Genomic DNA, 25,860 nt, shown 5'->3' with positions numbered 1-25,860 from the left:
TATATTGTACTTAAAGAGACCTTTTAAAAAAAGTTTTTTTAGTGTTTATTTGAGAGAGAGAGAGAAAGAGAGAAAGAGAAAGAGAAAGAGAAAGAGAGAGAGAGAGAGAGAGAGAGAGAGATAGAGAGCGCGCACATACAAGCAGGGGAGGGGCAGAGAGAGGGAGACACAGAATCTGGAGCAGGCTCCAGGCTCTGAGCTGTCAGCACAGCTGACATTAAAGAGACCTTTTAAAAAATACAATGCTAAAGGGGCGCCTGGGTGGCGCAGTCGGTTGAGCGTCCGACTTCAGCCAGGTCACGATCTCGCGGTCCGTGAGTTCGAGCCCCGCGTCGGGCTCTGGGCTGATGGCTCGGAGCCTGGAGCCTGTTTCTGATTCTGTGTCTCCCTCTCTCTCTGCCCCTCCCCCGTTCATGCTCTGTCTCTCTCTGTCCCAAAAATAAAAATAAAAAACGTTGAAAAAAAAAAATTAAAAAAAAAAAATACAATGCTAAAAATTAGTGGATAATAATTGGCATCACATATGGGAGATAAGGGAAAGAAAAAGAACTGGGAAGGAAGGTCAAGGAAAGCTTCCTGGAAGAGGTGAATTTCAACTGTGCTTTGAAGGATAGAGAAGGCTTATTAGATCAGGGGTCAGCAACATTTTATTCAAGGTAAAGGGCCAGATAGTCAATATTTTCTGCCTGTGAGCCATACAGTCTCTGCTGTAAGTACCTGACATCGCTGTTGGGAGTGTGAAAACAGTCCTAGATGATAAGTAAATGAATGGACATGGTTGTGTTCCAATAAAACTTTATTCGCAAAACTTTATTCGCCCATGGACCCTAGTTTACCAATCCCTGAGTTGGATGGAGGGACAAGGGGAATGAGACCTTTCTGGACTAGAAGGATCTCTTCTACAAATGCAGTCAGCAGTACACTCAAGGGCCTTGCTCATAACTATTCACTTTCTAGTTCCCATTCCACCCCAACCCCACCTCAATTGTCTTCTAAGCCCTGAGGGTAAACTCACTGTAGTTATGCAAAGAGAAGGCTGTCTACATCTGAGATAAGCTGAACAAACAGCTCAAGGATCCCAGTGGAAGGTGCCTGGATTTAGTCTGTTGGGAAGGCAGAAAAAGCCAACAGACCTAGTTCTCTCTTGAAAAGGGGATTGGTCTCTTCCTCCAAAAAGTCAAGGCTAATGCTCAAGTGCTTACCTGTTTCTATATACTAGGTATGGAACAACCGCTCCTTTGCAGATAGCCAACCTGATGTGCAGAGGTTCCAGTATTCATCAAATGTAATATGCCAGAACAACATCTCTGTTCCTCCATCCCTAGCAAGGGGCCCAGTGAGTGGCGTTCCTCCTTGCACATTACACTTCAGTAGCTCTCTACTTAGTATAGGATCAAAATCAGGTGCTCCAGCCTGGCCTCAAGGCACTGTACATGTGACCTCAAAGACTCAAGCCTCACTCTCCTCAGCATCCACTCCAGCTAAACTACATTGGTCTCTGTGCCCTTGTGCACGATTTACAAGTTCCACACTTCAGGCCTCTGCACCTGTGCCTGGAATGCCCTCCCCCTTCCTTCCTTTTACCCTTGTCCTATCCTGTCCTTCAAGGCTGTACTCTTAACTCCTCCTACTTGGCGACTTGGTGAAGACATCCCATTCTCCCCTCTAAATCGCCACAACCCAGATGCAGCTTTTATTATGGGCAGTGTCCTTGGCTTTTTGTTTTGTTTTCCAAAATGAAACTTGGGGCACCTGGGTGGCTCAGTCGGTTGGGTGTATGACTTCAGCTCAGGTGATAATCTCACAGTTCATGGGGTTGGACTCTGTGCTGACAGCTCAGAGCCTGGAGCCTGCTTCAGATGCTGTGTCTCCCTCTGTCTCTGCCCCTCCCCTGTTTGCACTCTCTCTCTCTCTCAAAAATAATACTAAAAAAAAAACTTGTTAATGATCGTAAGAAATACAAACCTACTGTTTAAACACCCAAGCATTCTAAAAACTATAATGCAAAAAAAAAAAAAAAAAAAAAAGAAAGAAAGAAAAGAAAAGAAAAAGAAAAAGAAAGAGAGAGAAACTCAGATGGGTGATAAAGTCCAAAAAGATGTCAAGGGGTAATACAGCACAGTCTTTCAGGGAATGCAGCTGCTCTGGTGTAAAGGACCCCTACAGAGGAATGACGAGAGAGAATGCTGGGAACATGGCAGGGGCCAGAACACCAAAAATCTTAACTTTCTTTTTTTTGCTCCCCTAAATTCTAAATTTCACTGAGTTTTGATCTAGAGATTGCTGGAGGAAAAAACAAAAACAAGAAAACAGATGCCATATCCCCACTAAGCACCTGGCTTGATACATAGTAGGTGGTCAATAAGTATTTGTTAAATTAATATAAGCCTGGACTTGGGGCCTTAGGCTAAGAAAACAACTCTAACTGAATTTCCTAGCATTGTTCCTATAGGAAAGGCATTGAGTGAGAGTCTGCAGTAGGAAGCTCAGGGGACTGGTGCCTGTGGATGGTCCCATAAACTAATTCCTTAATTACTTCCCCCTTAAAACAGAGAGTGTCTCCCCATCTATGTCAGCATGTGTACTGAAGCTAGGTGGGAGAATATGAGTGGACAAGTTCCACAGTGAGCTTCTGAGGGTGAACAGAAAGATACATTATGGGGAGTTAGCCATAAAAGGGTAGCTCTCTGGTGCCATGCTGGAAGGGGGGAAGCTCAAGGCACAGGGGAGGAAAAGGTAAGGGAAACAAAAAGGGGAGAGGAATGAGCAGGAGTAGCCCTCTTGTCTGCATGCTGACCTTTGCAACCCAGGAAGTATTTTACAGAGTAGAAGAATCCTAAGTTTGGAAGAACCCAAAAGGTCACAGAAGCTGACCCCTCGGTCAACAAGCCAGTGCCATTTGGCCCCACTTTGAACCTTTCCAGTTATAGAAAACTAGCTCCTCTATATCCAGGAGGCTGGTGCAGGGCAGTGTCCAGGATGCAAGTGTAGACAATACGAAGAGGAAGGGGGACTAATCCCCTAAGAAGCATTTACTATATGTCAGGTGATCACTGGGCGTACTACCTACATTATTTCATGTAACCCTCATGACAACCTCGTGAATGGGGATTAACGTCTCTGTTTTACAGGTAAGGAGAGTGGGGCTCAGAAATATTGAGTCATTGGACCTAATTACACATCTGGTAAGTAGGGAAGCTGGAATTCAAATTCAGGATGGTTTACCATCAAGGCCCATGGGATTTTAGCCAAAAAGCAGCTTTGGCTCAGACTCATAAAAGGCCTGATGACTTAGGTAGCCCCCACAAAGGCCAGGGTAGAGGGGATGAGGACCCTGCCAGTTGGTATGGCTATGGGGGGGTTGGGGGGGGGAGCGTGAGAGGATGCCAGGCTGGGGCAGGAATACAGGAAATGCTTCAGGACAGGATTATGGCACATTGGCAAGGATGGTCCCGAAGGCTCACATGTTTTTGGTTCTGTGTGCCTGTGCCTGCCCCATGGTGAACATTTGGGCACTCTCCTCTTCTCATCCCCTTCCCAAGCTTCAAACAAAAGAAGAAGAGAGTAGGGCTCAGGGAAACAAGAGTGTCCTGGCCTGATCCCATAATCACATAAAGCAAGCCCCACCCTAGATCTGTTACCAACTCTCCTTTGAAAAGCATCAGAAAACTCATCCCACACTCCCCCTTGCTTGCAAAGCCCTTTCATCCTTTCAGTAAGCAGCGTATAGTCTCAGGGCCAGGCACTAGGGATACAGAAAGAACAACAACAATCACAGAGACCATGTCTCCAGTTCTTTCTATGCGCCAGGAGCTCTGCTAAGTGCTTTATGTGCATTTTCTTACCTAATCCCAACAACAGCCTTGTGAGGTAGCCGCTGTCACTGTTCCTACTTTACAGACAGGCACTAAGGCTCAGATTAATTCATCCAAAGTGACAATCACTACGTGGGGGAGTGGGGATCTGAAATCTGAACCCAAGCACAGAAATCCAAAGACTCTCAAGGAAACAGCTCACAGTTCAGGGAAAGAGGTGTGCGTTGAGCACGAGGCATGTGAACCCACAGAATCTGAGTCTGAAGTGCTGTCCAGGAGGCAAGTGATGAGAAAAAAAGGAGGAAAGGCTAACCTTGTGAAAAGCACTTAATATATGCCAAGCCAAACAAGGTCAGTTAGGTTGGTTGTCTCACTGAATTCTCCCTTCAACCCTGTGGAGAGGCAACTGATATGCCCATTTTACAGATGGGCAGTGTGGGGCTCAGGGATACTGAGTCCCTTGACCTAAGATGGAAGTCCAATTATTAGGAGGCTTGTAGGTGAAGCTCCTACAGCAGCCTCAAGTTGAGGGTGGGCTCTTAAGAGGGTATCTCATGCAAGGGTATCTCAGCAGAGGGATTACAGTGTGCAGTGGCCGAGGGAAGGGCGGCAGGCAGGGCTGGACCGGAAGCGAGGAGAGATAGGGCTGGAGAGACAAGAAGGGGTAAAATTTAGGAGAACCTTAAAAACCACACTAAGAAATGGGAACCTTATTCTGAAGGCAAAAGAGAATTATGATGGGTTTTAGAATCCTCCCACTGACTGCAAAGTGAAAAATCAGAGGGGTAAAGGGTTAGGATGGATGGAGACAGGAAGACTAGCTAGGAGAACGTTACAGTAACCCAGGAGAGCAATGATGGGACAGGGCCAAGGCCAAGGGTCAGTGTAGTCTGAAATGACAGCAATAAAGTAATTTTATTAAAGGGAGACTGAGGCTCAGAAAGTTAAGTCCCGGCCACTGTTAAAACTGGAACACAAATTCTGGTCTTCTGACTCTTGGGGACCTTTTTAAAACTGCATACATCCCTTTTTTTTTTTTTTTTTTTTTTAGAATTATCTCTCTCACTCACTTCTACTATCTACCAGCATGAGTACATTTTTCATTACCCAGATAGGAGTTTTAGGATTCTCATTTTAAAAACGTGAAATCATGACTTCAGAGAAGCAAAGAAACAATTGTGTCTAAAATAATGTAAATAGGATCCAGCAGAGCCAGGATTTGAATGCAAAGCTTGTACTTTTTCCCACTCCACCCTGCAGATCCCCAATACAACACCATGGCTCTTTCATGTCCACACACTACCTCCCTTCCCATCAACTTTTTTTTAAGTTGGGTTTTCAAATGGAAAAAATACCAACTGAGGAAATAGAGTATGCAATACATTTTTGGATAAAGTTATTTTTGTCCACGGTGATTTCTCCCCCTCAGAAAGATTACAGAAGGTTCAGATCAGCAGAAAAGCAGCCTGGAAATTTCATGCTTTCACAAGTTCCAAATATTTTTGAATTATTATTTACTTATTTTCTTAGGAAGTAAATTCCACATTTGGGGGGGGGGTGAGGCCAAGAAGTGGCCACATACCCCGGTTTTTTATTCACTCTCAAGAAGGAAAGCACCTGGAAAAACTGTAGCCTGCAATTATCAATCATCGATCTTCCACTATGGGTCAATTATACCCACTGGCTCATTTAATTATCATGACGATCCCACGGGAGTGGTACTATTATCCCTATTTTATAGAGGGGGTAACTGATACCCAGAAAGATGAAGTTACATGCCCATTGTCACCCACATGGAAATGGAAGATTTGAATACAGAATCTATCACAAATGTTTTTCTCTTCTGACTGTAATTTACTGCATCTATCTCCATAATTAGTCTAGTTCATCTCTCTTTGCTTTCCCATCATTGATTTTATGAGCAGGTAGCAAATGCAAGAATCATCAGGGTTTAATGGGAGGAGCAGAGCACACATGACGCCTCCAAGCCCTACCGGCTTTTTCTTCCACCATCTTGCTGTTAGAGCTCTCCAAACAAAAGAGCAAAAAGACCATTGGTCTGCGAGTCAGGCCCCAAGGTCTAACGCTGGCTCTGCCAGGCCAAAGGTGTGGGTCCACAGACAAACAACCTCCCTAACTGGCCCTAGTGTCATCATCTGTAAACTTTGGATGTTAGAAAGCAATGAGGCACTCTCTGTGGTTCCATATTCTAAAATGTTAGTATCTCAGAAGAAATGCAGTGGGTCAGTTCTCAGAGCAAAGGTGAACACACACAGGACAGAAGAGGCAGAGATAAGACAATGTGGGGAGAGGGAGCGAAAGGGACTGAAACAGGAGAGGAGGTCTCTAACAGTGGGGGCAAGAGGCAGCCCAAGGTTACAGCCTTGCCCTTTCATCTAGAGCCTTGCAGATAAACTTCAACCCAGGTCAAGGACCCATAGCCCTATGAAGAACATTGACTGAGGGCTGACTAGAATCTGGGATGGAGGAAAGGGAGCAAAAGAAAGCCAGTGACAGATCTTCCATTCACTTGAGATGCTGTATGACACCAGGCTGTGTTCTAAATCTGTTCTTTGCAGCAGGACAGCTGAGTTGGTGGCATAGAAGGGCCAGATGTAATTGCAAAGCCAGCCTGGTCTTCCCTCTTTTTTCCCTGGTTGCCATTTTCACATGAAAACCATAAAAGATCCCAGAAATGGGAGGTGCACTTAATGGGTTTTTTTGGCACCAAGAAATTAATCTTTTTTAAACCAAGGGGATTTTTTTCTCTTTCCTAAAGATCTTTGGCAAACAGAAGCTAAATTGCTTCCAGACCTCATGAAAGGTATTCTGTGCAAACGAGGTGTGATTTACACTTCCTTTAATTAGTCTGAACCCTGGAAAAAGAGAGAAATAATAGAAAACAAGAGCTATGAAGAAAACAAGTCCAAACAGCCCTAAAATAACAGTTTTGTAAAAGCATCAGTTGAGGGTGTTAGAAGGAAACCAATAACAAAAAACAACAAAAACAAAACAAAACAAAAAAATCCTTCTAGTTCTGGGAGTGGGGCAATTACAAGTGAATTGAAGTTTTGTTGGACTCCTTTCCCTGGGGATGGGGGAGGGGAGAAAGTTTGGCAGAAAGGAGCCTTAGTGTTCTCAGAGTTAAGTTTCAAGTTCTGGTTGACCTTCCTTCCGTTAAGCCTGTCTTTTCTGAGGGCATTTGGGGTCTAAGGAGCCAGAGAGTCAGGGAAGGACAGGATAGTTCTAGCAATCGTGGACATTTCACCAAGTCTGTCTCCTACCTGGGTTGAACATACAACATTTAGGAAGAGGAATGGTTTTTGGAAACACAGACCTATACTTAAGTTTTGGCTCTGCCGTTTACAGCCAGAGTGACTCTGGACAACCCCAGTCTGCAATCTGTTGACCACTCCTTTACTCCTTGAAGCTCTCATTTCCTGGCTGCCTGATTCCCCCTCCTCCACACACCCTTCTTATTGTCCCATCAGGTTGCTCCTGTTTACTATCTTTTGCAGATTCAAGCTCATCTACCTAGAAGTTAGTTGCTGGGGTTGCTCAAGGCTCAGTCCCAAACCCACTTCCACTGGTCAGTTGACTTTATCAAGATGATATATCCATTGTGCATTGTTCCATCTTTCATCTGATTAATTCTCAGAGTCTTATTGCCTGGCCACATCTTCTTTGTTGGGTCCTCATAGCCAAATGTGTTGCTACATCTTTTAATTGAATGTTTCCAAGTATCTCAGATATAACATATCCAAAACTGAACTCAGGATCTTCCACCTTAATCAGGTCCACTCCCCAGAGAAGACCATCCCCCTCCATGCACATATTATCCCTGGCCCACATTATCCTTCACCCTCTATCTGGTGCAATGTCATGGCCAGTTGATTTCATCTCTGCCCTGACATTGCATGATTTGAGCCAATCTTGCCCCTTCTCTGTGCAAAATGGACAGAGATGTGCATGGCCTTGTTGACAGTGTGCAACAAATCAATGGTGATCATCTCCGCCTCTTACTCAGCTCACCTGTAGTCTATGATGGACTCTGGATCCATCCACAGCCTGGGCCCAGGAACTCTTAGAGGAGTTTAAGTTTAAGGAGACAATTAGGAGCCAGCAAGAGAAGCCTCTGGTGTGAATCTTATCTTTATTTTTACTAATCCCATTCCTTCTGACTACTCATCTCCCTCAGGGAAAAAAGAAAAAAAAAACACAAAAACAAATGATCATACCTTTTGGGTGATGGAATGGAATACCCAACCTGATGTACTGCACAAGCTTAAAGAATAATTTCATCTTACCTTTAGAATGTTTAAGAGCCTAAGGCTCCATTCTACCACTAGAATCCTTGAAATCATAAGGCCAGTCTCAATGATAATTCCACTGGCCATACATACATGATTCAAGAGTCATAAACTGGAGGACCTGGGCTCAAGTCCTGGCTCTGTCTCTAACTCACCACCCTTATTCTCAAGGACTTCATCATCTCTGTACAAGAAAGGGGTTTATACTTGGTGAGTTACATGGCTTCTGTCAGCTCAAACATTTAGAGGACCGTTATTATAAACCATGCAGAGAAGGAGAGAGGGATCCAGGGAGACTCTTCTTTGCAGATTCCCTAGAAAATCATGGATCTTCCCCATGAAAGGAATAACACAGATAACAACTGCTGAAATTTATTGAGCACCCATCATATACTACACACTAATGTCCACAGTCAAGAGATAAACTAAGAAAGAAAACAAAATTGAATCCGTGCACTGTTGGTGGGAATGCAAACTGGTGCAGCCACTGTGGAAGACAACAGTATAGAGGTTCCTCAAAGTTAAAAATGGGGTGCCTGGGTGGCTCAGTCCATTGAGCATCCAAATCTTGGTTTCAGCTCAGGTCATGATCCCAGAGTCATGGGATAGAGCCCTGCATTGGGCTCTATGCTCATCATGGATTCTCTCCCTTTCCCTCTGCCTCTCTCCAGCCCCTGCCCTTTAAAAAAAAAGGTTAAAAATAGAACACTAATTTATGATCCAGCAATCATACCACTGGTTATTTACCCAAAGAACACTGGGTATTTACCCACAAGAACAATGATTCAGAGAGACAGATGTGCCTCTATGTTTATAGCAGCATTATCTACAATCGCCATATTATGGAAGCAGTCCAAGTGTTCACTGATTGATGAATAAAGAAGGTGTGATGTACATCTACAATGGAATATTACTCAGCCATCAAAAAGAATGAAATCTTGCCATTTACAACATGCATGGAGCTACAGAGTATCATGCTAAGCAAAATAAGTCGGAGAAAGACAAATACCATATGATTTCACTTACATGTGGAATTTCAGAAACAAAACAAATGAACAAAGGGAAAAAAAGAGAGAGAGACAGAGAGAGACAAACCAAGAACCAGACTCTTAACTACAGAGAACAAACTGATGGTTACCAGAAAGGAGGTGGGTGGGGGGGAAGGGTTAAATAGATGATGGGGATTAAGGAGGGCGCTTGTCGTGATAAGCACCGAGTGATGTATGGAAGTATTGAATCACTATATTGTAGACCTGAAACTAATATCATACTGTGTGGAATTGAAACAAAAACCTTAAAAAGCCAAAACAACAAACAAACAAACAAACAAACAAACACGTTGAGTCTTGCCCCCAGTGTCACATGGTTAATGAATGGTACAGCTGAGATTTCCAATCTCATGCTGACTTATTTACAGCCTGTGCTGGACACCACACTCTCCATTTATCCAGCCATTTTTTGTTGTGCCTCTGTTCACTCATCCATTCATTTGTGTTACAAGCGTTCCGAGTACTTTCTCTGTGCGTGGAACTGTGCTAAACACAAGGAAGCATGAGAAAAGATCCATCAAGAAGTTCACAAATTGGCTACAGAAACAGGTAACTATGCTCAGGACATTTAGAAAGATTCTTTCTTTCCAAGGTGCCATTCTGGTCATGTCTCTGATCCTTCTGAAAAAGGCTGATGGCGCTCCCCTTTGCCTACAGGATGAAGTCCAAACAGCTTAGCCTATTGTCTAATCCCATTGTGACCTGGTTTCAGTCTCACCTCCTCTCAATCACATTCATTCAACACTTGTTCAATACTAGCCACGTGCCAGAACTGTACTAGAGTGTTGGGAAGGCAGTGCTGAGTGACAAAGACTTAGGCCCTGATCTCCTGGAGCTTGCAGATATCAACCAAATTATCACATTAATGCAGAAGTAGGCATTCCTTTAAGCTTTCTGTGGCCCAGCCCCAGTAGATGTGGGGTTCTCTCATCCTATCAGACGCTTCCTGCCCAGTAAGCCATAAGGATCCAGCTCTCCTTGGATGCATTCGATGATCAAATGGACTTTTAACAATGCAACTTGTCCTATTCATCAGGCATAAATATCTACTAACCAGAGATTTGTGTGTGTGTGCAATAAATACATTTTTACTCTACCTCAACATAGTTTTTCAACAATAGTTTAAAACTTCTTACTATATACTACCATAAAACACCATGGTCCTTCTCCCCAGGAAATGCTATGCTTCAAGTTAATCGCTTATAGTTTATCTCCCCATTCAACTCTAAATTTCAAGTAGGCTGAGTTCTTGTCTATTCTTGTTCATCAATGAATTCCCAGCACTTAGCCCAGTGTTTGGCACACTGTGGACATTCAGAACATATGTTGCTTAGATTGAATAATCCTTAATGATTCTTAAAAACTTAACTCAAAAGGAGACTGTAACAGACAGATTCTCACCCATTTTTTTTTCCAGAGGAGGAAATACAGCCTGAAAGGAGAAACAACTTTCCAAAAGCCACAGAGAGTTGGTAGCTTAATTGAGGTCAGAACCAAAGAGAATCTGATGTCCAGAACTCCTGTGATACCACACCCATTCATGAACCTTGAGTCTGACATGGCCAGGGAGATATAGCCTCAGGGGGAAAGAGCACATAACTGGAAGCAGACACAGTCCCTCGACCTTTACTGCACACGTATTTATCTCAGAGAGCGTCACTGAGTGCATTGTTCCAGAGCAAGACGAGCCCATCTGCGTGGGAGAAACTCTAGTCTGCCCCCAAAGATCATCTCTGACTGAGAAAAAGATTCAATCACTCCCTCTAACCCAAACTCTCCAAAACTCTATTTCCTATTATGTCTCAACTACCAAATTTAACCCACCCGCATCTCAAGATTAGATCTGTGAGCTCACAAAAGCTCAATCACTCAATTTAGAGTAGGGAAAATCTTACCCTCTCCAAACAAAGTAAAATGTGACATAACCCAGTTGCTAGGATTATGTCTCACTCAGGAAGAAGGAGAGGAACAGGGAGAAAAATGGGTGGGTCATTCATTACAGGGAATTTTCCAGGATAATTTGAGTAGTGTGGCCCTCCAAAATCAATGTTCCAGTCCTTAAAACAGTGCTCAAGTCAAGATCCAGGCTTTAGGAGAGCCATGAGAGTGAAGAAGTCTCTTCTGCCCTTGCCCTGAATCCCTGAGTAATCTCTAGGTACATTCTGATTCCTCCTCGGATGACTAGTATCAATGATGATCTTTATACCCAGGCCCAGGGAATCCTAAAAGAAAGTACCAGTCTCCAAAATCTACTTGATTAGGCCAATGTAGAATATGGCACAATTCTACCTAATCAAGAATCCTTTTCCTCTTCTGAGCCTTCATTTGCAACATCCTGGAATTTCATAGGAAGCTGACTTGGGAAATATCTAAAGTCCCTTCCAACATCTTTGGTTGGTGTTTCAATAACTGAAAGACAGTTTGGCATACCAAAAGGGTCAGGGACTCTGGCCTTTTTCAATTTCCAATTCTGCCCTGGACAAGCAATTTTACTTCGCTGAACACCAGTTTTCTCTTCTTTAAAAAAGGCAGTGACAATTTATAGATCACAGAATTTGCAAGGATTTGAGAAAATATATTTGATGTCCTTAAAACAGTGTCTGGTATACAGACCTACACAGTAAATGATCAGTAATCAGTCTGAGCAGGTCTTTGGACTTCGGCTAATTAATGACTGGTCTCAAGAATAAGACCTCTATGGATAAAATCTTAAAAGAGACTTTGAGTTCAGAAAGGAGCTATGTTCTCAAGTTAAAGAGTCTTCTAATTCATCAGCAACCACTAATCTACTAGAGGCTACCAATTCACAGCTGGTGAAACCTGTTTTCCTAAAACAACTGGCCATGTTAAAAAGTGATACAGTTACAGAACATCCAGCTCTTGAGGCCAGTTTTAGAGGAAATCATTCTTTCCATATGGAGGATTACTAAGAGGCACCTTGGTATGGACTCAATTTTAAACAATCCAGAAAAACTCCTGCCAGGGCCTGAGCAATGTAATTAATTTTGGACCAGCCACCCTACCATCCCGGGTTTCAGTTTGCCCATTTATATGGTAGAGGTGATGACATAAGCATCTAGGAGTTGCTTAAATGACTGGCTGTGATAACCCCAAGTCCTTGTACGGTAGATGGCTGACAGCAAAAGCAGGATTCCTTAGTATTCCTGCAGCGCTTATCACCTATGTGTCTTTGGTTACATCTCTTTCCCTGAGTCTCCATTTTCAGACCTAGAAAAGGAGTCCCAGGATACTCCCCATCATAGAACTACTGTAAGCAATTGATGAGGCAATGGACAAAAGGGTTTTATAAAGTAGAAGGAAGGCATGACCCAAAGGCAGGACATGCTCATGGCTATGCCCAGGCTCTTTTAGACAAGCACCCCAGCATCTCCCTTTTATTCTTATCGTCTAAAAGTGATTGTACTTCCATGTACACAAGAGTTTGAAGGTTCCATTTCCAATGGTGCCTGTGGAAATGTTACCAGTATTTTTTGTCATTTAGAGTGACCTGAGGGGAAATTGGCCAGACTGTTGTCCTAGGTCCAGAGTCTTACTACAAGATTAAAACTCCACCCAGAAACCTGAGTCAACCGAAGAATGAGGCACTGGGCATAAACCATGCCAAAAATATCCACCCTCTGCTTTCCAGGATCCCAAATGACACTGGTCATTGAAAACCCATCCCTCCAATCCAGAGGGAAAACTCAGCTCTGCTTAAGATGAATTTAATGCCCAGCATTAGTGTTAAAACCCCAAAAGGCCCTTCCAAAACTGTGACCTTCTATTCAAAGGCTTGCTTTTGTTTGGTTGTATCTTGTAAAACACTTTAGCAGCGAATTTAGGACTTATAAAACGGGCCAATTGACAGCCTCAGGAACCAAAAGTCTGTTTATTCATTGAGTACAGACAGTGGGGGCAGGAGCAACAGACAACATGGTGCCTAAGCCAGGGGTTTCTGGAGCAAAGATATCTTAGAACCCAGAGCAGTCATGGGTCCTGAGGTAAGAATGAGGAAAGAGTTCATGGAAAAGGTGGAACTAGTTATAACTGCAGTAGGCTCTGGGACAACAATGATTTAAAAAGGACACCACTTGACCTTGGATATGTTACTGAGCATCTCTGTGTCAATAAAATGGATTATACACTTCCTACTTCATGATTACTACTGAATACTATTATCCCAAAGGGCTCTACTAAAGCGCTCTCTGACCCTCTCTCATACTGTTTGTTTTTTTGAGGAATAGAATTTACATACAAAAAAAATGCATGGATCTTAAGTACATAGTTCATACCTGAATGATTTTCAAAAATGGCTAGATTCTCCACTTTACATGGATGGCTAACCTATGTCACAGACACTTAGGCAAGATAAAAGAAAAGATATTCTTCTGGTATCTAGGAAACGCAAACCTATAAGGAGCTTATACATGAACTATTATAATAACTTTCTTTTTCTTTTAGTGAGAAAACTGAGGTCTAGAGAATTGATTTGGGGAAGTGAATGTGGTAGAAGGTCATATACTTTTACAGTGATAAAATGATCCTGATAATTAGCAAATATCTATTCAGTGTTTAATATGTCTCAGGATGATAGCTCTCCCCGCTAAATGCTTCATCAACAGCCATACTGAAAGTGATGCAGCCACAAAGAGACTTCTAACCATAGGTAACCTACCGGTTACATTAAGAAAGATGTGGGGGGTGGGGGTGTCTGGGTGGCTCAGTCGGTTAAGCGCCCAACCCTTGATTTTGGCTCAAGTCATGTTATCACAGGTTCATGGGATCAAGACCCTGTGCTGACAGCACAGAGCCTGCTTGGGATTCTCTCTCTCTCTCTCTCTCTCTCTCTCTCACTCTCTCTCTCTCTCTCAATCTCTTTCTGCCCCTCCCCTGCTCATGGTTGCACGCGCGCTCTCCCCCCCCCCAAAATAAATAAACTTAAAAAAAAAAAAGATAGGAAGAATGGCGAGTGAAAGAATGCTGAAGGGAGGGACAGATTGCAGTTGAAGATACATTAGTTATAAAAGTGCCAGGCATACTGAATAGACAGTTAAAAGAAACTCAATAAATAATTGTTGAATGAATGCATGCATGCATGATCTGTAGACAACTTCATCAACTTGGACTGCAAACACTTCTTTCAATGCTTAGAATAATTGCAGTCATAGACCCACATGTACACATTGCTGAGAAGTCCAGTGTCTCCTTGAGGCCACCCTCGCTTGTGTCTGGATTATAAGAGAATTCTAGAGGCTTCCTCAGTCAAGGCTTTATAGTGCTTTATGAAGAGAGAAGGGGGAATAGCATCATGTCCCCAGTGGGCCCCCTGTCCTTCTTTGCCTGTAATTCCTGCCACTGCCACATAAGGCCATTATGGAAAATGGGAGTTCTGTGAGGCTCTATGCCAGGTCATGGTGAGGAGGAGGGCATTAGAAAAGTTGTCTAACACGTACCACAGTGGTTCTCCAAGGGAGGACCATCACACTCCTCAGCCACAGAGGTCCAGGCTTGGGCTCCCGAGTCTAAAACTCTTTGGACTAAGTCTCGTTTCTCGTGCTCAGGTCATGCCCACTGTACCAGCGTGGCTGTGCCTACTGTGACTTTCAGCTTGACACACCAATCAGATTTCCTCCTCCCTCACGCTGAGTTCCCCTACATGCTGAGACAATATTACCTCATCCTAGAGGTTCTATACTTGATAAGGTGATCAGGATCTTCTTCCCATCTGTTTCCAGCAGCAAGTCAATTTAAAATCAAATTTTCATGTTGCTCCCCTTGAATGCTCCATACCAAACATCATTGAGAGGGTAGCCTTTTTCAGGCCACAAAATGCCCCCGTTAAATCCTTGCCCCAGAGTAAGCACTGTTTACCAATCGGACTTACTCCCATATATTTAAGACATACCATTCACAAGAACTTTCTCAGAAAAGCTCAGCTCCAACATAACTTGCAGTCTATACATACTAAAACTCCTGCCAGCTTTTTAAATGGCAGCTCCTCTTGAGAACAAATAATGATAAATAAACTACAACTCTTCTTAACAATATGAATGGATTGCACAATATGATGAGCAAAAGAATCCAGACACAGCAGAATGCATATTGTGTATTTTATATATAGCTCAAAAGAGGCAAAATTAGTCTGTAAACTAAGAAATACAAAATAAAATAAATACAATACAAGTCAGAATAGAGGGCTGCCTCGGTTCAGCTCAGGTCACGATCTCACAGTTCAAGAGTTCGAGCCCTTCATTGGGCTCTCTGCTGTCAACACGGAGCCGGCTTCAGATCCTCTGTTCCTCTCTCTCTCTGCCCCTCCCCAACTTGTGCGCACACACACATGCTGTCTCTTTCTCTCTCAAAAATAAGCAAACTTTTTTCAAAAAGTCAGAATAGAAACGTATCCTTGAGGAAAGGGCAAATACCTAAATGAAAGCACAGGTGGGCTTCTGGGAGGCTTGCAACGTCCCATTACTTGATCTGGGTATTGGTAACAGGACTGTATTCACTTTGTGAAAATTCATACAGATGTACACTTATGATTAGTATACTTTTGTGTATGAATGTTACACTTCCATAGAAATTTCAAAAAACAAAGGTACTCTGCCAAAAGTGAATAAAAGAAAGGACAGTGTATGCATTTAATACCCTAGAGGCATGAAATCATAAAACCTTGAAGACAGAAAGGCCTCGGAAGTGATCAGTTTCAACCACCTCATTTTAAAGACAGGGAAAATGAGGCCCATAGAGGGGAGTCCCATGATCACACAGGGACTTAGTGTCAGATCATGTCTCCTGTAATTCAGCCCTTCACAATATTCCTTTCCTTCTGCAGCCGATAAAGGGGAAATATGAGAGAAGACTTAAAATAAGCCATACTTATTATGCCATACATCAGGATATCAAGGCATAAAATTTTTCAAATGCCGATGGGTATCTATCTGCCTTGCAAACAGTGTCAGACAGCTGGGACGAGGCAGATGTGGCCACATAAGTGTGCTGCCCATGACGCATGGGCTGGAAGACTGAGGCAGAGCCAACTCTAAAGGAACAAAAGAGAAGCCTGTCTGTCCAGAATGCACCAGGAATGAGAATTCCAAAGAGGTCATCCGGGGAGAAGCTGTGCTTGCGCCCCAGAGAAGCCTGGGTGCATTTACTGGCATTCCAAACATCTGTGCTTTTGCAAGACAGATAAAAGGGAGTCTGCTTGCCTGACTTGAGGTATGATATATGGGCTTCTGAGGCACTGGGTGTGGGCTGCTGTTGAAGATGCGATGCAACATTTGATGGATGAAGGCTGAGGAAACTACTAAGCCACGCATTAATAAAAATTATCAAACTGTCCTGGTTGGTGGAACAGAATGCTAATGCCATTCTCCATGTGGACGTCAAAGGCAGAGAATGTCTGGAGGGAGCTAACCTGCTTTGTATCTTTACCTTCATCCCACTTGTCCAAATTAGAGCCTCAGTTCTGCTGCCAACACCTTAACTAGCCAAGACTGGCGGGGCCCACTCTAAAATAGAACCACCCATGATGCCTCACCTGCACCTACCCCCTCTCAACTGAGAGTGAGAAGGTGTGTTGCAATCACAATGTAGACCCATAAATACCCTCCACCACTCCCCACTGCCCAGAGAATAGTCCAAATACCAGCCTGTCCTTTAAGGCACTTATCCACCTGACCACAAACTTCCATCTCCTTTATGTTCTCATGGTCCTCCTTTCTTTTTCATCTTCATGTCTTTGTTGGTTTCCACTCTTTCCTCATCTGGATTTCCTCTCACTCATCTCTACCACTGAAACTCTTCCACGGTGAGGTCAATGGCCACTATCTTCATGATGGCCTCCTTGATCACCAGTTCCCCAACCAGAACCAATCTTTCTTCCACTGTAAGTTTATCTATTTAGTTACATTTCATTTTTACCATATTATCACATAGTTGTCCATTTTTCATTTCTCTCACCCCAGATTGAGCACTCCAAGAAAGAAGATAGAACTCACTGATATAGCAATATGATTGACATATGTAGTTGTCCAATATACAGATTTTTCTGAATGAGTATGTAAGACAATCCTTTGGCATCATCACACATCCCTAGCCTCTGATTTCAGCCTCAACTGCAGTAGACAGTTCCAGCGCGAGCTCAGACTCCCCTTATGCTGTTCTACCTCCAGCACAGGCCAGATGCGTCTTTCTGCTTCCTGCCCCGGGGGCCTTAGCTGGCTGATGCCCAGCATCAGCTCAGAGGGGTAAACATGGCCCAGAAGTGTAACGAATGGAAATCTTCAAACACAGGTAGGAAGCCAGAGCAGACATACTCCTACTTTGCATCCTCAATTCTGGCAGTGATTATGGGAGGCATTTGTTTCCTCCTCAGGAGGTGCCGGTGGACTAGAGCCCATATTACCTCAATAAGAACCTTGTGAACACACCCCTATATTGGCTTTCTCTCTTTCTGGTGGTACTACCCAAGCTCCATCATAACTGCTTCCTGTGTGTACCTACTAAGTAAATTACCTGCTCCTAATCCTTGCTCAGTGTCTGTTTTTAGGTTAATCAAAATGAAAAATAAAACAAAACAAAAAACAGGATGAATACATGTCCTCTCTCTGAATTACAATTGGGCAATACAACTAACTGTCTCTAACATTTCCCCAGTGCCTGGAACCACCTATGGCATGCAATATATAATCCATAATTATGTGAGCAAGAAATAAATTTTAAAAATATGAGCCACTAGTGTCAACTTAGCCTATAAAAAAAAAGACCCTACTTACAAACATAATCATCAAGGCAGTTGTCTATGTAGCTAATTCTAGGTGAGAAACATTAGAAGAATACAATCTCACTGCCGTTTGATTTTGTTCCATCACTTTAGGTTCATTCAGTTGAGTGTATTCACTGGATCTCATTTTCAATACCCCCTTGTCTCTTTATGATGCGGGTCCAAGACTCCCCTGAGAGGTTCAGCTACTGAATAGCCAGATCTGATTTTCCTAAGGCGTAACTTATCACACACATGATGACAGAACATGTGTACCCAAAGCAGAAAACATGGTGACCTATAGATCCTGGCCCAGGCAGGGTATGATCAGAGCTTAAGTTGTGCCAAGATTTCTGCCTTGAAAATAATGCTCAGTCGTCCTCCATATCTGCAATAAAAAATGTTTATTTCTCTTTCACTATATATTCCTTTCCTTTCTTCCATTAAAATCATCATCATCACCATTACCATCATCATCGTTCTTCCCCTTTCAGGGATTCCTTGGAAGCTATCAAGAGTAGGGATAAAGAACATGGACTTCTGAATGAGAAAAAATCAGATTCAAATCTTAGCTCTATCATTTAATAACAATTAGTTCCTAGGCAAGTGACTCTGCTCCCAAACCTTGATTTCCCATTTGTGCTATAAAGATAATAATAACTACTTTTCAGAACAATTCTGATGATTAAATAAGTCCCTAGTATATAAATGCTCAATCATTGCTAGTTCTCTCCCCTTTCGTTTTTTTTTTTTTTTTTTTTTTTTTTTTTTTTTAGGGAGAGTGAGAGAGCAAAAGCAAGTGCACTAATGGGAGAGAGGTGCAGAAGAAGAGAGAGGATCTTAAGGGCTCCATCCCATGACCCTGGGATCATGACCTAAGCTGAAATCAAGAGTCTGATGTTCAACCAAATGAGCCACCCCTCTCCCCTTTCCTTTAAATTAGCTTTGCACTTTCCACACTGCTTACAAAATTCCTGGTATAGAAAAGGTGCTTCACAAATGCCACTCCTCTTGCTTCATTCTTGCCCTTTAAACTGGATAGAAGTAGTTTGCCTGCCTTGTTTCAGGGCTTTTGATACCAGCATAATTTACATTTTTGATACTAGGAATATAGCACAGACTGAGACAGTCAAGGTGAGGTCCCCAATCTTATAGGGCCTACATTCAGGAGCAGGGGAACCAAAAATAAATAGGCAAAAATAAATAAATAAGTAAAATTATTTCAGAAAATGGCAAGTGATGTGAGGACAGTAATACTGGAGGATGTGGCAAGGGGTGACAGAGAAGGAACTTTATATTTGGGTGGTCAGGAGGCCTCTAAGTGAAGAGGACAATGGGATGAAACAATCAACAATTCAAACAACTGGGGAAAGAACATTCTAGGCAGAGGAAAGTAGGTGTGAAGAAACCAGCTTGGTGTGACTGAGGATAAGAAAGATGACTAGGGCGGTTCTGCCCTTCCATGCTAAGTTAGTCATCAGTTACCTCAAAGCCAACTCAAGAAGGGAAAGAGTTTGTGTTGTGTTGTTCTCTTTTCCAAATATAAAGGAAATAACTCTCAAGGATGGCTGTATAAGGGAATTTGTTTTCTTGCCTACTAGAATGAATGACTTCCATCTTTTCTGGCCTTTGGAAATGGTATGCTCCCTTCTTGAAGGCTATGCTCTTCAGAACTCAGACTTCTTCTAAAGGATGACTTCTGCCCAGGGGTCTGAAATAATGAGTGAGCCCAAATCCAAAGGTATTGTGACCCAACTCTTTGGCACTTGAATGGTTAGTGCTGACAGCACAAATTATTCTAGGATTCTTGATATGAGGTCTAAGGCCTATGGAATTACATTCATGAACTATGAATGATCTCAGTGGAGTCACTTCTCTTCTGAGTCTTACTCCTCATCTGTATGATTGAGTGAGAGAGGAGAGAACTGGGCAGGGGTGGAGGCAGGGGAACTGGGTAGAGGTTTGTCTGTGATCTCTACAGTTCCTTCCAGATTTCCTGTGATTCTAAAAGGTACTTTAGAATCATGGAGTGAGTATTACCAGGGAACTCTAATGTGTTGGAAAGCTGGCTTACATCACTGATGTCAGCTGTACCTGAGGCCTTTATATGGGTCAACTGTCTGCAAAGATGAGCTGGAGAGAAACCTAGTAATTATGGATTAAAGAGAAATTACAACAGGGCCCATAATTGTTCTTTTATAAGCCCATATTCATTGTTAGTTAATAACCAAATTCCCTCTTTCCAGAGCACTCCACCCTTACCTTTCCCCACCTGGCTAGGTGAGGCCAGCTCAGGGCAGGGCAACTGAGTTCTCCCTGGGGAGTTTGGGGTCCAATGAACACAACTCCTTGATCTCATCTTACATGACTTCAGGAAGGTACCCCAAATCTTTCCCTTGAGAGGCATGATAAGATGACTTAGGAAAAGGAAAGTCAATGGGAGGAAGTTTATGAATACTGGGGATGGAACTGGTGGGCAAATCCAAGCCTGAATACTTCTAAGGACACATGGTAGAAGAATTAATGCTGGTTCTCTAATCTCTAATATTTGCTCTTCCAGATTCAGGGAACTTTCTCTTAATATATCCATGACATACAGTAATAGGGCAAAGTATTGCTCTGTGAACAAACTGAAGCATTTAGCTTTTCTCTCTACCTGAACCTTCTGAAAATGACAAAGTCTGGGAGTGTTCTTTCTTCCATGGCAATCATACCTATTTGCATAAGTTCAATAAGAACCTGCTCTCCTTATAATAGGACACCACTGGAAATACTGGTGATCTTACCAAGGCTTTGACTGGAACATCATATTTGAGAGACATGTATAGTCTCAGATATGACCATACAGCTTTAAAGAACTAAGGTTGACTTTATGAAACATGAAGCCAATAAAGCCCCTTGGAAATGTTGGTCTAATATCTTGCTTAGAGAGTACCCAGAGTCTTCCTTACCAAGTAAGTAAAAATGTCACTTCCTGGCAGATGCAGAAACCACAGGATACTTTGGGGACCTCATGAAGAGGAATTAGCCCAAATCAACAGGTATCGCAGGCATGTCTTACGGCAAGTACTTGGCATGGCTTCTGGCCTAGAGAGGCTACTAAAAGTTCAATCTCGATTCCTTATAAAAAGTTCTAGCAAAGCAAATTTTAAAAGATCTATATTGGGGCACCTGGGTGGTTCAGTCGGTTAAGCATCCGACTTTGGCTCAGGTCATGATCTCACAGTTTGGGAGTTCGAGCCCCACATCGGGCTCTGTGCTAACAGCTCAGAGCCTGGAGCCTGCTTTGTCTCCCTTTCTCTCTGCCCCTCCCCTGCTCATGCTCTGTCTCTGTCTCAAAAATAAATAGAACATTAAAAAAATTTTTTTTTAAAGATCTATATTGATCAAGAACTACTTTTGTTAAGCTAAGTAAATAATTAGGCCAAGTTTGTTAAAATTGGACTTTTCAAAAAGAATTAGTCTTGATTTGACTATCACTGGAAATGAGGGTAATTATAGAGAAAAATTATGTTCAATAATAACACATCTTTGCAGATGTTAATTCTAGTTCTGTCTTTAAATGTTGGCTAAGCTGGTCAACTTGAGGTAAACTTCAGAGAAATAGCTCATGTATAGACAATCTTCTTGGTTGTTATTCCGTGGGGATAACAGGACCCCATAGGCAGATGACTATTTAAACAACTGGAAAATGGGTTGGATTCCCCCAACAAGTGTATATAAAAAGGCTTTTCTCACTGTAGACCTATCGATAGATACAGGCTATAGAGCTTTATTAAATTATTCACTTGAGGCTGGGTTAATTCCTACATCTCTAAATGAATATGCAAACTATATCCTCCCTAAATCTGATCTGACAGTTGCTAGCAACCCACCCCATATAAACCCAGGAGACCTGGTTTATTTAAAGGATTGGAAGTCTAATACATCAGGAAATTTAACTCCTAAATGGAGGACCTCTACCGGGTCATATTATGTACTCTCACTGCAGTAAAATTAGAAGGACATTCATCATGGATTCATGTTTCAAGAATTAACCAGGGTGCCTGGGTGGCTCATTTGGTTAAGCTTCTGACTTTGGCTCAGATCATGATCTTGCAGTTCATAGGTTTGAGCCCTGTGTTGGGCTCTGTGCTGACAGCTCAGAGCCTGAAGCCTGCTTCAGATTCTGTGTCTCCCTCTCTCTCTGCCCCTCCTCTGTTCTCTCTCTCTCTCTTATAGATAAATAAACATTAAAAAATTAAAAAAAAAAAAAGAAATAAAGAATTAAACCTGTATCTTCCTCACAGGATTCTAGTATGCCTGTTGACATGCCTTCTTACTCCTGTGAACCTGTGGAAGACCTCAAATTTCTCTTCAGGAGACAACAAAAGAGTTGAGGAAGATTCTAACTATCAAAGGTCTTTTATTTAGGTTTCTCTTTCTCATAATATTAACCTTATTGTTGTCTTATTTCCGGTGTCTCCCTGACTGGTGCCAAGACTCCTTCACTACCATGACTTCCAGCTGATAGATGATCTTTTCTACTCAAGGAGGTTCATACATGTTTTCTACCTGGGATTGGCTGCCTTGGCCTTTGGTAACTCCTATATATACATACCTCAACTGACCAATGTTGGTCCATAGATAGGGACATCTCTACACCCCTATTCAGCAAGAAGAAGTTATAGAAGAGAAGACCTTCCACCCTCAGCAACCTTTAAGATTTAAGGGTCAAAACTGTTCAGGGGGGAATGATGTGGGAAACTCTGGAGGAAATGTAGACGAGATTAAATTTCCTTTTAACCTGCTGCCCATTGACAAATACTTGAGGCAGGTGGAGTACAACATTTCTCCAGGAACTCCCCAGTATCTTAATGTTAATGCTTTGCTAGAGGGGAAAACAACCTTAGTTGGACAATGACAATGGCTAGGCCTCCAGAATCTGATGAGTCTTCTTTAGCATAGGAAAATCCCTTTGGAAAATCCCACTGACTTTACCTCCCCAACTCCCAAGTATATAATCAGTCTCTCCTCACAATCTCTGGGCAGCTCTTTCTGCCTGGGTCCTTTCCCCATGCTTTAATAAAATTACCTTTTCACACCTGGTGGGGGGCAGGGGAGAATCCATGCATGGCTGGGAGCAGAGAGATCCACATCTACTCACCAGGAGACTAAAAGAAAGTTCCTTGACTTCTGGAATTCAGTTTCCTCATCTGAATTGAATCTATAAAGATCTTGTAAGTATATTTTAGGATTCTAGAAGCATGTGACCTAGTGGGGCTACTCCTAGTTGATCATCTATCAGCTGAAGTATGGTGGTGAAGCAGTCTTGGTACCAGGCAGGGAGACACCGGAAAAGACAACAAAGTAAAGTTAATATTATGAGAAAGAGACAAAAGCCACAGTTCAGGCTTTTGTGAAAATGAGAATAACAATAATAACTTCATCAAAGAATTATGGTGAACATAGAGTTTAGCACAGCACCTCTACTTCTTCCGTTCGGTGTACTCCTTTAATGGTTACCCATTAGGTTTCTGCTGTGAACCTATGCTAGGACAGGACAGACAAATACAGTGATGAACTAGACGGAGATCCTCACAGAGCTAGAAGTCTTGTGGGGTGATGGGGTTTTGGGGTAATGCTGGGGTTTGGAGCCGACGGCCAGGAAAAAAATTCCTGAAGACGTCTTTGGTGCAAAAAGATGATTTTATTAAGGCACAGGGACAGGACCCATGGGCAGAAAGAGCCGCCTGGGATTGAGAAGAGTGACTGATTATACACCCTCAGGTTGGGAGGGAGTTAGGGACAGCATACATCTCTAAGGAATTCTGGAAGCAAGGTTTCCAGGACCTTGAGGGGCTAGTTGTTGTTAAGAAAATGTCATTTATTACTGTTTAGTAAAACCTCAGTCGTGAGACCCTTCAGATATGTATCAGGGGCCATATGCTTGGAGTATAATTGCCAACATATACTTGGGGATTAAAGATAAAAGAGGTTTGCAAAGAAATATTTATGTGTTTAAGGAGATGCACAGAATCCTGTGAGGGGGGGAAGGGGGGTCAGGATAATGTTAAGCCAAGATTCCCTTTTGCCCCTAGCAAAGTGTCAACATCGAGGCAGCTGGGCTTCTAGAGGAAGGTCACTCTGCCTATTCCAAAGACTTGTCAATGGGTTGTAGGTAGTAAGGGAACTTAATTTTTCATTTGCCTTGTTTCCCACATCACCAGGGCAAGTACATAAACCCCCTTAAATTTTGATGAAGGTGATATCAGGGTTCCAGGAAACAGAGTCTATAGGTTTCTGGATATTAGACTGTGGATGAGATTGCCTTTTTCTTGCAGTTTACTAAGTTATCTGTAAACTGAAGGAGACTCCTGGCCTGCGTGACTGCGATCTCAATCAGTCAACCACTTACTTTCTTTCCTTTCCCCTGTTCTTGGGCAGCCAGGACTGTTGGAGGAATATCACACACATCCCACCTTGGTGGGGGGGGGGGGAGGGAGGGAGGGGAGGGTACTGTTAGCCTGTACTTTGCCCTCAGCTTGCCCCATGCTCCCTCATCAGGGGCACAGAGCAAACATTCAAAAATTGAAGCTATTTTTATAGGACATTTCTGCTATTATTATTAATAATTAGCTCAACGCCCCCCCCCCCCACCTTTGTTACGATACAGGCAAAGAGTAGGCTAGAATATTCCAAGACATGATTAATTCAAAACTCTGAAGGGAAGATGCTCTGTGTCCCTGGCCTGGGTTAGGGAAGACACAATCAAATATCTAAGGGGTAAAGCAGATAATACAAATTCATGCAGTTGGTCAGACGTCAGACAAAATGGAAGATGGGGCACTTTCGCAAACTAGAGCTTACGCGCATTCTCTACAGTGGGGAGCTGCTACTTAGCAATCCTGTCCACTGCTGCCATGTGGGATTATGCCCCAGCTTGCCAGAACCCACTCTTTTTTCAACAGAAGCCAGGAATCCAAGTTTTCATGGGAAAGCATTCCAGATTTCAAATGATGGCAACTTATCCAAATATTAAAAAACGCTATGTAGCCAATTGCTACTTCTAGTTTAAGGCCAAGTATTTCAGATAAGGAAGAGTATTGTGTATATTTTCAAAGGGGATGCTAAAGAGAAAAGAAAAGGGATGAGTAATTATTTTATATCCTCCATGCACCAGGCATCTCACATACATCATACAGAATTCCATTTGCTGCTCACAACAGTGTTTAGAAGTACCGATGTTTAGTTTGGGTTTTGTTTTGTTTTGTTTTTCTTTTTTCCTTAACATATTCACCTTTAGAGACTGTGTTTTGGGGAACACTGGCATAGACAGATAAGACTCTGGCAGCACCAGTAAGACTGAATATAGGGGAAGACAAGAAGAGGTAGAGAAGCCTGATGAGGAAGTTATACTGGCAGTATCTAGAGTGGCCTCAGTGAGGAAGAAAGATTTGAGGTATAATGGAGAAGGAAGGTTTTTTTTATTTTTTTTAATGTTTATTTATTTTTGAGAGAGAGAGAGAAAGAGAGAGAGACAGAGAGAGCACAAGTGGGGGAAGGGGCAGAGAGAAAGGGAGACACAGAATCTGAAACAGGCTCCAGGCGCTGAGCTGTCAGCACAGACACAGGAATCAAACTCACAAACCATGAGATCATGACCTGAGTCGAAGCCAGATGCTCAACCAACTGAGCCACCCAGGCACCCCAGAAGTAAGATTTTTTTTAAGTCAACAAATAATGCCTTAGAGGGAAATCCTCCTTCCTACCCCCTCCCCAAGTCTGATGGGGGTACAGAGGTACTTATAGCTACACTCTTTTCCTCATCTTTTCCTTTCATCTTTAGGCAATCTTTTTGGATGCCTCTGCTCAGTCCCATGTCAACTATCTCTCCAACTAAGATGGACCTTAGTCCTATAAATTGGGTCACTCAGTCA

General features: G+C 42.7%; 1 protein-coding gene and 1 long non-coding RNA gene across 5 annotated transcripts in view; one reads left to right on the top strand and one right to left on the bottom strand.

Moving 5' to 3' along the window:
* The window catches only part of ASTN2 (astrotactin 2), an 885,184-nt gene that overhangs the window by 114,508 nt on the left and 744,816 nt on the right, over nucleotides 1–25,860 (bottom strand). The gene's annotated exons all lie outside the window — the stretch shown is intronic.
* LOC131491434 (uncharacterized) lies at nucleotides 8,195–13,322 on the top strand. The gene is made up of 3 exons (XR_009251452.1): nucleotides 8,195–8,335; nucleotides 9,627–9,723; nucleotides 10,592–13,322. It is a non-coding gene; the product is annotated as an uncharacterized LOC131491434 (long non-coding RNA).

Source organism: Neofelis nebulosa, chromosome 12 (assembly GCF_028018385.1).
Source record: "Neofelis nebulosa isolate mNeoNeb1 chromosome 12, mNeoNeb1.pri, whole genome shotgun sequence".
Lineage (NCBI taxonomy): Eukaryota > Metazoa > Chordata > Mammalia > Carnivora > Felidae > Neofelis > Neofelis nebulosa.
This window is presented reverse-complemented; position numbering and strand designations above follow the sequence as displayed.